A 13,560-nucleotide genomic window follows, 5' to 3' on the forward strand; every position below is an offset into this window, starting at 1 on the left:
GCCGAGCATCTTAACGACTTTTTGACAATATTTTATCCGAAGTCTTTCAGTGGATGGATTTCTGGGATCAAAGCTCAAGCTGAACAGGCTGGTATGGGCCCTGGCTCCCGCCATCCGACCGCGAGATTCCAGGTCAAGGACAGAATTGGGTGGCGAAAGTTTAACCTTCCGCAATGCTCGGCATGGTGCGTCCTGCCCTTGGACGTCAACTGACCTTTAGCACGAGCGCTGCTACCGACCGCGGGCCGTTTCTGTCGGGGTCAAATAGCGAACACCGAAAACGACCCAACCCAACCCGCCCCGCCACTGGTGGGTAGATCGGAAGGCAGGCACTCTAGCTACGTGAGCCATCGAAACGAACGCTATACCGCAACAGCCCTGTGGTACTTGTAGGCACTTTATTTAGCTAACTAAGCGCTAGCTAGGGGGGTACCTTCTCTGCTCTTAGCTCCTGCAGTGCCAAGGTAGAGGTCTTATGTAATAATTTCACTGCTCTCTTCCTCTTCGAGAAAGCGATCCATGAGTTAGAGATCAGCGATCAGATGCGCCAGTGAAGGGTCGGCGGCCCAGTATCGCTGACTGGTGCCGCGCGCTGTTGTCGCCCAGGACAATGGAACCTGGAGGAGACGCTGACGGAGACGGACAACGAGCTGAGCAGTGCGCCCTCCTCCGACGAGGTGACTACCGACGCCGGCCAGGAGGAGCTCTCAGAGCTGGAGGAGCCATCAGAGCAGGTCAGTCGGAGCTGGAGGAGCCATCAGAGCGGGCCAGTCAGAACTGGAGCAGCCATCAGAGCAGGTCAGGGAGAGAGGGAGAAAGGGACTGACTGATTTAATCAGGTTCCACGCCGGCTACACCTGGTCTGTGTAAGCGCTCTGGCATGTAATGGTATGTCTGGCATACAGGCGCTCCTCCACGTCCAGCCCACGTGCGGAACGGAGGACGGTGAGCGAGTTGTCCTGATGACGTAACGGCACTACCCTCTCGTATGACCTTTTTGTGGTCTGCCACTGCTGCTAGCATTGTCACATTCTTGTCAGTGAACGGATGTCCCTGGTGCGAAGCCGGCTTTGGTCCACTCGCAAGAGACACTCTTTAGTGCTATGCTTAGGTTGTGCTGCTTGGACGTTTTTAGATTTATTTTGTTCGTCGCAAGATACCTGTAGTGCCCTCTCCGTTATCAAACTACGCACTCTGCTGAACGTAGCCGCGAAGCAAGTCGAGAAAATGCAGGCAATAATGATGTGCTTTTGGTGGTGGAATGTAACAGCGAAGGCTAGTACGTGAAGTTACTTTGCCAAGCTCACACATTCAAAGCGGCTCTTAAGCCACTGCCGGCAAGCCTGGGCTGACGGGTGCCCTTTGTGTTGCAGGAGAGTGAGGACCAGCCGCCTCCCTCTGAGGACGGTCTGCCTCCCTCTGAGGACGATCCTCCTCCCTCTGAGGACGCTCCTCCTGCTGGGGAGGACGCCGCGGATCTGGCCGGACTTGATGAAGAGGAGGAGGGCGAGGAGCCAGTCGTGTCACTGTAAGCGTGCGGTGGTTTCGGGTGGGGCGGGGAGGGGTCGGGCCAAGGGGAGGGGGCGGCGCGTGACCTGACCGCAGCCCATGCGGTGAGAGGGAGCCTGACTTCCTCCGCCGTCCCTCAGCTCAATCGAGCGTTCAGCGCACTTCAGGCTTCTCACAATCGCATACGGCAACTATGTAACGATGTGCGGATCGGTTATGCACTACGCAGGTTAGCTGGTTGGTATCGGGCTCGTGGACCAAGGTGTGATGGGATGATCTCAGTAGTCAGGTAATGCTGTGGGGTAGGTGGAAGGGTCGGGCATGCGGGGAATCAGGCTCATCGAAATGCAAGTTATCAGTACCTGCCTCTGTGTAGGTTGTGCTTTTCCCGCCAGCCTTTCGGTGACATCAGTCATCTTCAAGCTACTCTGGTGGGTTAAGCTGAAGTGGTGCAGTGTGCAGGGAGTTGCCAGGGGAAGGGGAGGACATGGATTGTTGACTATGAACCTTGGTCCAGGTTCCTCGTAGGTGTCACGGACTGCAGGGCCATGGAATTCATGAGCAGAGAGGTTTACACTAGATCTGGGGACTATTGCGGGAACTCTGTCCAAACTCGTCAGTGTTCGGAGAAAATTTACCCTCCCGGGAGGAAAGTTGTAGCTTTTTGCCTGTTAGTGCGAAAATTTGTGATAGCAGCCTCGACGGGGAAGCTACGGTACTTTGGACGAAGTTCTTACAAAAGTCGTTCATTTTTTGTTCACCTGCTGCCAGTCCCGACCGCCTATGGTCGCGAGGTGCGGTCCGATCCCGGCCGTCTCTTGTGGTGAGATGCGGTCCTACCCCGGCCATCTCCAGTGGCCAGGTGCGGCCGCGACTACCGTTATGAATGACTTTTCTGGAACCGATGACTGGGACTTGCGGTCGTTCAGAATGATTCAAATCTATTCAAATCTTGGGAACTCTCAAGTCTTAAGACCGACGATTGGAACCCTGAACAGCAAGATTCGAATCCTGAAACGTGCACGAACTCCTGAAAACCCCCATTTGGGTATACAGGCAAATACAGTAAGTATAACCCGGGCTGCAATGTTGAAAGGTCAGTTAAACACACCTTGTAGATAGCGGTGCCGCATCGGGCTGAACAGCCCGAATTAAAAGTAGGAGTTTTAGTAGGAGTGGTGGGTTATATTTATTCGAATTTCGAATTAGAATTCGAATCCATATCCATGGACCGCACTATTGGAGTCGCAAAAGGCTGCGAATACTCGGCTCTAAGTGTCGGCATTGGGGTTAAGCCGCCACCAGTATTGCGATTTGTTGGGGGTAACCTGGACACACCGCCCTTAGATCACATCTTACAAGCGTATAAGTGAGAATAGCTTTATTTCATAGAGAGTTTGATGCTTTATTGTCGCTGAATATGACGAACCTGTGAAAGCAAGCATAATCGTGCATATTTCGATTATTGTATCACCGCTGCATACGAAGAGTCGGTGAAAGCAAGGAGCACTGGTGAGTGCTACCGCGCAAGTTAAGAAGACCCACGTTGTGGTCTCGCTCTATGGAGCTGGTCCCTGGTAGCAGGGCGGGCGCGGTGACAGTTGCCGCCGCCGCTGGGCCTGCCGTCGCCCCTGCCGAGGCTGCCGGGGCAGGCCTGCCGTCTGCGCGCCCTGACTGCGCCCCTGCCGAGGCTGCCGGCGCGGGCCTGCCGCCGGCACGCCCTGACTGCGCCCCTGCCGAGGGTGCCGGGGCAGGCCTGCCGCCGGCGCGCCCTGACTGCGCCCCTGCCGGGGGCAGAGCGGCCGGCCGGTTGCCCGGGGCCAAGTTCGAGTTCCACCGCCGCTCAGTCGGCCCCGACCGGTATGAGCTGCCGGGCCGGAGCGGGCCCCGGTGTTGGACCCGGCCGCCGGGCGCTATCGGCCTGGCCCCGCACGCCGAACTGGCAAAAGCACCGCACCGACTTGTCCTGGCTCGTATTTGTATGATAGCTGACACAGAGCGGGTGTCGTTCGTCGGCGAATGGTTAGTGCGGCAGCCCGCAGGCAGTGTCCGTCGAAGTGGAGCTGGCTAGTGGACAGAGTGGTGACCGTGGCCGCCGGCGGGGCGCGCACCTGCGCGCGGTCGGAGCCAGGACGGCCGGAGCCGGGACGGCCGGGACCGGGACGGCTGGAGCCGGGACGGACGGAGCTGGGACGGCCGGAGCGGGACGGCCGGAGCCGGGACGGACGGAGCTGGGACGGCCGGAGCCGGGACGGCCGCAGCCGGGACGGCCGGAGGAGCCGCAACAGCCGGAGCTGGTACGGTCGGAGCTGGTACGGTCGGAGCTGGGACGGCCGGAGCGGGGACGGCCGGAGCGGGGACGGCCGGAGCTGGGACGGCCGGAGCTGGGACGGCCGGGGCTGGGTCGGCCGGGGCTGGGACGGCCGGGGCCGGGACGGCCAGAGCTGAGACGGCCGGGACCGGAACGGCCGGAGCCGGGACGGCCGGAGCCAGGACGGCCGGAGCCGGGACGGCCAGAGCTGGGACGGCCAGAGCTGGGACGGCCAGAGCTGGGACGGCCGGGCCGGGACGGCCAGAGCCGGGACGGCCGGAGCCGGGACGGCCGGAGCTGGGACGGCCGGAGCCGGGACGGCCAGAGCTGGGACGGCCGGAGCCAGGACGGCCGGAGCTGGGACGGCCGGAGCCGGGACGGCCAGAGCTGGGACGGCCGGAGCCTGGCATGGGTTCCTGTCGGGAGGGCAGGGCCTGCTCACAATCGGCCTCGGAAGTCGCCGTGTCAGTTTTGTGCCACTACGTCATGTAAGTAGGAGAAGCTAGTGCTAATTGACAAAGACGTTCAACAATATCGTAATGTAAGCATTAGTCATTCCCCAGGTACTCTGAATGTAATTTAATGATCAAATGTACCTCTTGTGTCTAAAGACTTCTATACAAGTTTACTGGGTGTTTATAACCGTGCCGTTCCACCGTTCAGTAGAAAGTTTCCACATCTGCTCAGAGGCGGTAACGGCCCTGCCGACATGGCCCTGTCGGTGGACGAGGAGTCCGATGTTTGACCTATCACTGTCTGAACCCAGATGTATTTGACCAATCGTGATAACATGTCTGTGTAGATGTTATCCCGGTGGTGAGCGGGAGTCAGGGAACGGCAGCTGGATAGCACAAGGTGAGCATTTGTTATCTCGCGACTAAGCAGCGCCTTGACTCAAATCTGACATGTTAACCGCTGCGCGTCTAGGAAACCAGAGGAAACCAGAGTTCGACTCCCCGCGGTGCCCGCCCTTCCTGCCAGGGTGAGAGGCAGGCGACGCCATATAGCCTCAGCACTCAGTGCGTCGTAAAACCCCAATGACACACACAGATCTGACACGGTTTCTTATTCACGACTGAAAAACCAACAGCGCTTGCAGCGCTGTCATCAGCGTCTTCCCTGTGCCGCCAGATCCCGTCAGCTGTCAGCGGCGGCCCGTGCGTCGGGCAGCGGCGCCGGCGTGCGCGCCTCGACCAGCGCCTCGGCGGCCGGCGCCGTCCCGTCCGACGGCGCCGGTGTGGCGCGCGTGCGCTCCAGCGCCGCCTCGCTGGGCGGCGCGCCCGCCGCCGCCAGCTCCGGCGTCGTGAAGGTGCCCTCTTCCGGATCGGCGGCGGGAGTGCCTTCCAGTGGATCGGTGCCAAGAGTGCCATCCAGTGGATCGGCGGCGAGAGTGCCTTCCAGTGGATCAGCAGCGAGAGTGCCTTCCAGCGCATCAGCGGGAAGAGTGCCATCCAGCGACGCGGGAGTGGACAGAGTACCTTCCAGCGGCTCGGCAGCAAGAGTTCCGTCCAGTGGATCAGGGGTGGAGAGAATACCATCTGTTAGCTCTGGAGCGGTTAAAGTACCTTCCAGTGGATCAGCCGCCAGAGTGCCTTCGAGTGGATCCGGAGTGGACAAAGTTCCGTCCAGCGGTTCGGCTGCGAGAATGCCTTCTAGCGGATCAGGGGTGACTAGAGTGCCCTCCAGCGGGTCAGCAGCAGCGAGGGTCCCCTCCAGTGGCTCTGGAGTGGCCAGGGTGCCCTCAAGCGGCTCTGGAGTGGGCAGGGTGCCCTCCAGCGGCTCGGGCGTGGGCAGGGTTCCCTCCAGCGGCTCGGGAGTGGGCAGGGTTCCTTCCAGCGGCTCGGGAGTGGGTAGGGTGCCCTCCAGCGGCTCGGGCGTGGGCAGGGTTCCTTCCAGCGGCTCTGGAGTGGGCAGGGTGCCCTCAAGCGGCTCGGGAGTGGGCAGGGTGCCCTCCAGCGGATCGGGCGTGGGCAGGGTTCCCTCCAGCGGCTCGGGGGTGGGCAGGGTTCCCTCCATCGGCTCTGGAGTGGGCAGGGTGCCCTCAAGCGGCTCTGGAGTGGGCAGGGTGCCCTCCAGCGGCTCGGGAGTGGGCAGGGTGCCCTCCAGTGGCTCGGGAGTGGGCAGGGTGCCTTCCAGCGGCTCGGGAGTGGGCAGGGTGCCCTCCAGCGGCTCGGGGGTGGGCAGGGTGCCCTCCAGCGGCTCGGGAGTGGGCAAGGTCGGCTCGGCTGGCGCGGCCTCCTTGAAGCAGACGTCGAGCGGCTCCGGTCCGATGCCGGCCAGCTCGGCCACCTCGGCCGGCGCCGAGGCTGAGGCGTCCCTGCTGCCCAGTAGCGAGTCGGGCCCGGCCGCCGCCGCGCGTTCCTCCAGCGGGCGGGTGGGCGCCGCCGGCGCCGCCGGCAGCAGCGGCTCGGGCGCCGTGCGCGCCGGCTCCAGCCACGCCAGCGCCAAGGCCTCCCGTTCCGGGGACGTCGGCGCGGACAGTAAGTGCAGCCGGCCGACGACAGCCAGCGAGAGGCTATCTGCTGCTCGACTGGAGGCTTGAGCTGCGACGGGGCTCTTTTGGTCGCGGATTCCAATCACTTTCGGGTTTGGGACGTTGCTGCTTTGTAAAGGTGTTCTGTATTTGTGGTTTGGCTGCCACTTATGGGGCAGAATCCGTAATCGAGGCACGCGCCTGAACTGCGGATTGTGTGCTGTTGTTTTATCTTTTACAAACTATGTGATAGCTCGTTGCCTTCCCTACTGCACGTAGAGTTGCTGCACGTAGTTAACGTACACTGTAACCTCTCAGGCCCATTGACTTAGATGACGCGTTACGGAGCGGGATCGGGGTGGCGATAGCGTAGTGATTAACGCGTCTGCATTAACCACCGCGCGTCTGAGCAGCCAGAGGTACGGGGTTCGATACCCTGAGTTGTCCGCCCTTCCCGCCAGGGTAAGAGGCAGGCAAGGTCATGTAGCCTCAGCAGCTGAGTACGTCTGAAAGCCCCATTAACGACGGATCGCGGCACGCGTAGCTCCAGATTTCCGAGCGCAGAGGCCTGTTCTCTGCCGGCACTGGGACGACCGGTGTCGACGGGTGTGTGATCCCCGCAGTGGCCGAGTCGGAGTCGTCGGGGGCCGTCGGCTCGCCGCTGCGCGCGCCGTCTGGCCCCGGTGGCGAGTTCGCCAACCTGGGGCGCGCCTCAGCCGCACGGCCCAGCCTGGTGGCGGCGCGGCCCAGCGCCAGCGGTGGCGGCGTCCGCGTCACCGGCAGCATCGACCACCACCACTACCACCACTACGAGGACGGCGGCGAGGGCGAGGACGAGTACGAGTATGAGGACGAGTACGAGGACGAGGGTGAACTGGAGGACGACGACGAGGGCACGGAGGTACGGCGGCGCCTGTTGGAAAGCTATGGCAATGGCTGTTGGTTCTGGCTGGGGTAGGTATGAGTCACGGGCTCTGTGGTGATGGTAGTGGTGGTGGCGGCGGCCGTACATCACTGCACGATGAAGGTAGGATAAGTGGCAGTTCGCGCTGGGTATCCGTGCGTGCATAGCGTCGGCTTTGGGTGCTGGTGTGACTGTCTTACCGGGCTGTCCGAACGTCATCATGGTGACGGCGGGATGGCTTTCGCATGTCGGTTGCAGCTGTTTACCAGGTGGGAAGCAAAGCTCCACCCTGTTGCACGTGTGGCGTCGGGCACCGGCTTCATTGTCAGTTCACACCGGTGGTGGTAATCGCTTCCTCGACCGTAGACAGCCGCCCAGCGTGGGACGGGGTCGGGGCGCAACGTCTGCCGGCGCGGCGGCCGCCCGGCCGGTCCGGCGCCGCGGCGGACGGGAGGCGGTGCTGGAGGCGGGTCCTGAGGCGGGACGCGTCCCCAGATGACGGACGAGCCGCCCGCCGCCGGCGGACGCTACTACGGGGACGAGCACGAGGACGAGCAGGATGAGCAGGAGACGAGCGAGCAGACGACACAGGAGGAGGTCGGTCGGCTCGCCTGCCGCCCAGGCCCGCGTCCGCCGCCGGACGGACGCCCGTGGAAAGCTCGGTCTGCCCGCGAACTCTGCTTAGTTGATGGCAGACTTCGTGGGAGTTTATCTCTGCACAGAGGGAAAGAAACTGCCCGTCATTATGATCACCCTTTGTCCGTCCTGATAATCTGTGGCCCACTAGTCAAATATTTGTGAATTCAAATGCATCCCGCAATGTTCCTCGCCATGTCCCGATCCTGGCAGGGAAGCGGGGAGCCGTGTTGCCTTCGCTACCGCCTGTCTCTCATCCCCTGCTCGCCGGCCGCGTCTCACGATCGTCACCCTTAACCCCCGCTGTGCCGGGTGCCGGCTGCCGGTGGGACGGGCGGCGTAGCGTGCCGGGACAGGTTGGCCAGAGACCGGGCGGTGGCGGCCGACAGACGATGCAGAGCCTGACGGCCGAGGAGGACGCGGCCACCGGCAGCCTGGCTGACACCGAACACGAGGACGAGGACACCGGCCAGGAGGACCTGAGTCGGGAGGACTACCGGGGCGACGAGGACAGCCAGGAGTGCGAGTCGGACGAGGAGGAGGAGGAGGATGAGGACGACGAGGAGGAGGAGGACGCCGGGGTGGACATCAGCCGTCAGCTGAGTGAAGAGCTGCAGCAAGCGCGCGAGTCGGCTGGCGTTCTTTCGCCGGTGGCTAGCGGCGCCAAGGTGGGACGCGCCGGCGGCCAGAGGCGCGCGGCGCTCGGCCCTGCCGCGGCGGGGAGCTGAGCGGCGGCACTCGCCTGCCGCCTGACAGCCGTCCGCACATGATGTCCACCGACAGGCGGTGCCAGTATGTGCGCCGCTCCCGTGGTGTTGTGGCCAACGTCGTGGCCATGAGATTTAAATGTTGTAGCGATAGATCTTCTCGTCAGAGTTATTTATTTAGGAACGGTTATAGCATAGATTCGAGTAATGGTTCAAATGGCAAATTGCTTGGTACGACGCACGAACAAATAGAACAGTTAATTCACCGTACAAGTGCGAATGCGTTTGCTACGTTACTTGATTGATGGCTGTCCGCAGGTAATGTTGCGCATTTTAGCTTTGATGACCTTTGCCAGTCTCTCCTGGTTACTCTATGGCCGCGCATAGCAAAACCCCTCCCCAAGCTACGCTGTGTGAAGAGGAGGTCCATTCGGTCCGTAATGAAGCTAAAAATGCGAAACTAATCACGCGCGTGTTGTAGCGTAAGACGAAAAGAAGGCATTTGGTTTTGAGGTTTGGAATTAAAAAGGAAGATCTTTGCCCGGTCTGTACTCACGCCCGAGGCAATGTTCGCTGTCCAGCCTCTCTCCTCCTCACTGCTCTGCCTCAGCTTAGCTCCTCCCCCTCGCGCCTCTAAATGCAACGTAACCTACTTGACGACCCCTGGTACATCTATGGCCTTATAAGGTGTTTTGCTGCTTAACTGATCAGTTGCGGAACTGGTGCGAAGGCTTAAGCGCGGCCCGCTTTCAGAAGTGCTGTCGTCCTTACTGTGCTGTAAGGCCTTGTAACGTTATGGAATGTGCGTTTGTGTGGAGCTAAACGGGGGAGGATCGTAGACGCTTGTGGACGGCGTCCAGGGTTACAAACCTGGCCCTCTAGACTTCGTAGAACACAGAACATTCGGGCCGTTAGTATAAGTAAGAAAGGCCTTTAGCTCCTCTTTTCAGCATTATGAATTCATATTTCCCATGCTGACTTATCAGCCTCCCATAAGGTATCAAGAGGCACTGATTAAATGAATTCACTAATTATGGTGTCTTAAAGGTCGACAACTCGGCTTAAAAATTCTGAACGTATAGCACTCGGGCGCGGTCGGGTTGGTTACAATTGTTGGCCGCAGCTGACCGTTCGTACATTATCGATCCCATGTACATATCAATCCCGTTCGTACATATTGATCGATCCCATTATCGTAAGTTGTTCAGTGCATTTGCAGGGAACGTGCACATAAATGAGACGGTAGTAATAACCTGTTCTGCCGAGAAACGCGGCTATATGTCCATTCTCCTGGTTTTCCTTCGAGGAATAAGGTTATTGGTACTGTCTGATCCCCTGGTCGGATGGATCCGCGATGAAAAACGCACGTAAACGGGCACTTTATTTCTAGAAAAATTTTTGCCTCATTGACCCAGCTTAAGATTCACGGGAGGTTTCACTTGGGAGTGGTGTGGGTGGATCCGCTTCGTTGGGAATTATTTTTTGGTGCAGCCACGGCACCTGGGAGGAGGCTGTTTGTCCACAAACCTGGGAGGAGGCTGTTTGTCCTGTATCATTGGGAGGCCTGTCGCTTTTTCGCGAGGGTTCTTCGGCTGACGTTGCTGCGTTCCTGTCAGTTCATTGTGTGTGCCTGTCCTTTCATGCTGATGTGAGTATCCAACTGCTGAGGTGGTGAGCAAGTCAATCGCATGCTTAAGCAACATTTCTGCGTCGCTAGTACATCACCATGACATTGGTCCTAGGTGTTATAGCCGTCTGCTTGGTATCGGCTCGGAGAACGTGCTGTGCAGCCCTTGCTCAACTTTTCACGGTATACTAACGTACCTCCGTTAGGGAGGGATATACGTACACGATGTCGCGTGTGGGACGCTCATTTTCTTCAGCCTTTTGCGTTTTTACGTGTTTGCTACTCTATCTGTTCCTTATGCTCTTTTGTTGTGTTCCACTTTCCTGCCTTTTTGCATTAGTTGAAAGAAAATCGCTATCGTAATAATACAAATTAATTATCTTTCAATTGTAATTAATCTCATCAATATCCTTTGTGACACGACTGTTTGGTAAGTTGTGCGTGTGCCGAAATGAGGTTTCTTTAGATGCAAAGTAAATGTGAAACCAGTGCTTTTGTGTACGCAAGCAGTGATGTATGTGATGACCTCGTGACCGAAAACCTTTTCCCTCTCAATCCAGATGAGCCGTCCCAGCGCCACTAAGAGAGAAAGCTTTTTATCGAGACAGTTGGATTCAACGGTATGTGTCCCGACGTAGTGTCATGGCCAGACATAGTCCGGCTATGTATGGCGAAGGAAATTTATGAATGTGTTTCGGAATAAGTGGCATGGCCAGACGTGGCCCCGCCATGTGATTTAGAGAAAGGATGCAACTTGACTCAGTTTGAGGTTGGACTGTCCACGCCGGTGTTCCAAAGCCCGAACTGTCCAGATAGCGAATATATTCCTGTAGATAAAAATGCCACCCGTGGAGAAAATCTGTTACAAAGCTATCAAACTACAGTTTTCGCCGAGCGTGAACTGCTAGACGCGCGAGATATAAGCAGACAGCATACGCCGCAGCGGCTGCGCGACGGGGTTGCCTCGTAGTGGTAATAGGTCTTGTCAACCCCAAGCTCGAGAAGCAACTATGCTTGGCAAGGTGAGCGAATGGTTCATACTACATGGTCATACTATGTTGTATGGTCATTGGTATGGACATGGTCATAAGTCCGTATAAGTGCACGGCTCTGGTCAGATTGCCACCACCGGACCCGCACACCGAGTCGGAGTTTAAGTGTTCACCGGAATGGAGGGCCGGAATGAACACAAAAGTGTTCATTCCGGCCTATCACGGCCTTCGCACTGATCGTAATGAGTAATGACGAGAATAGACACACAGCAGGTGTAGAGACACAGCACGTGGCGCGGAGACGCCGCACGTGGCGACTCCTAAATGACTCGTGAAAAGCAAGCCCGCAATGAGCAGGGATGTCGTTTAGCAACACGAGTTGGGTAGGGTGGGCTGACCAGTGAGAAATGACCACACCTACGCTCTAAATAAGCGAGAGATGAATGTATCCATGGCTCTAGCTCACCTCTCAGATTTCGGGAGCTGGAGCTGGAATTGGGAAGGGGGGGGGGGGCTGACCCCAATGCCCCCGTCCTCCCATCCTCTGTTCTTTATGTTTACCATCGGGTGCAGTATGTGCTGCCGCCATGTTAAATGTTGTCCAGATGTGCGGGTGGTTACTGTTTTCTGCTCCATTCTCCCACCGCCCGCTCCCCCGGGTCATTTCATGCCCTGCAAGGCAATGCACTGTCCTGCCCTACCCCAAACCCAGCCCCAGCCCCAGCCCCAGGCCTAGCCATAGACTCAGCCCTAGCCGCAGCCCTAGACCTAGCCTGTCCCTAACCCTAGCCCTAGCCGCAGCCCTGGCTCTAGCCCTAGTCGCAGCCCTAGCCCTAGCCCTAGCCCTAGCCCTAGCCCTAGCCCTAGCCCTAGCCCTAGCCTAGCCCAGCCTAGCCTAGCCTAGCCTAGCCCAGCCCAGCCCAGCCCAGCCCTGCCCAGCCCTGTAGTTGTGTACTACCTAATACCTAGGCGCTGATCACATTACGTATGCGACCGACAGTGGTGTAGCCAGGGGGATTTGTGGATGCTGCTTCCGCCCCCCCCCCCCCTCTCTCTGAAGATGACATGGGTTTCCTTGGGCCGAAGGTCGCGCTACTTTTTTAAATGAGAACGCCAGCAAGGTTTTTAAAACATTAAACACTGCTCCTGCCCGTATCAAAATGGGATACCAAGGCTGGAAGGTTTCCGTATCCAAAACAGCGCTGCTACCAGGGGCGACGCAATGGGGGAGTAGAGGGGGCAGTTGCCACCCCCCCCCCCCCCACTTACTTGCTGGCAGGGGGCAATAGTATGTTTGTGGCCCCTCAAAATTTTTAGGAGACCCCTTTTCCCCAACCAAAGGTAAGGTAGCTTCCCGTGGGTAATCAAAAGGAGGTTCAAGGAGGTCCCTTTAACTGAGCCAGATAATAATAAATCGAACTTAGATCATTTCTTACACCGCGAGACCGTTTGTCTGGACCATAAGGCCACCTTTGTGTATAAAGCGCACCATACTCTAGATTAGAAGGTTCTACGCTATGCCAAGGAAGCCTTTTCGCTGGGTCGGGAGGCCCCGCTACGACCTAGGAATCCCCTGTTCTATGTTAGGGGTACCCTTTATGTTCAGGAAGCCGTACTTCCGGAGCTCACTGAAACTTGAAATGCCATGTTAGGCCGCATTTCCCTCTATATTCCCGTTTGACCCTTCCAGTCTTGGTTTGCTCCCCGCAATATCAGGGATGCAGTTACACCTATGACCAAGAAAGACAAGGCTCCCCCAAAAGCTGTTGACGTACACATGCTGCGCAAAATCGACTGACGTTTGTTTCATGGCACTCTGACTCGTTTGGCTCTGCTCCCCTTTACTGATGTCTTCAGCACTCACATGCAACAGTTAACATGCAATGCTGCTTCTGTGTTTAATATGGACGTGTTTATTATGTGCGCCAACCCCGTGTTTACAACAATAGCTGACTAGATCACATGGAAAACTATTCGAATTTGGAAGCTTTAAAGCACGTGATCCCTGGAGTGGCGTTTTTAAGTTTACAGGAATATAAACGCACCCTGAGCTATGGCTGAGGAGACTAACTGCTTTTTGTGGCCGGCTATAGTTCGCGATGTTCTTGCCGTTACGGATAGGCGGCTGGACGTGACCTTGGCCCCAGCCCCTTGTGCGGTGCCGCCTCCTCATGCCTCGTGCCAGTATCGTCCGCTGTGGGTCGGGTCGGACAAGGTCATAGTCAAGGGGATCGGTGGCTGGGATGGCCCTGAGCCTGACGTTCTCCGCACATGCCGTCCAACCTGACCTGCGCCAGCCTGGGCGCTCCCGGACCGTGACCTGTTGTGACCCCGTGACCGGACTGATTTAGCCCGGTTTGACCCTGAGCTGACCCGACCGTGACCTCTGCCGCCTCTACCT

The 13,560-nt window shown here is 58.3% G+C and overlaps 1 long non-coding RNA gene across 1 annotated transcript; it reads left to right on the forward strand.

Moving 5' to 3' along the window:
- Window positions 1-599: 599 nt before the first annotated feature.
- On the forward strand, window positions 600-4,985 carry LOC119096098 (uncharacterized). The gene is made up of 3 exons (XR_005094008.1): window positions 600-734; window positions 1,374-1,528; window positions 4,952-4,985. It is a non-coding gene; the product is annotated as an uncharacterized LOC119096098 (long non-coding RNA).
- Window positions 4,986-13,560: the final 8,575 nt, after the last annotated feature.

This window comes from Pollicipes pollicipes, unplaced genomic scaffold (assembly GCF_011947565.3).
Source record: "Pollicipes pollicipes isolate AB1234 unplaced genomic scaffold, Ppol_2.1 Scaffold_4219;HRSCAF=4965_pilon_pilon_pilon, whole genome shotgun sequence".
Taxonomy (NCBI): domain Eukaryota; kingdom Metazoa; phylum Arthropoda; class Thecostraca; order Pollicipedomorpha; family Pollicipedidae; genus Pollicipes; species Pollicipes pollicipes.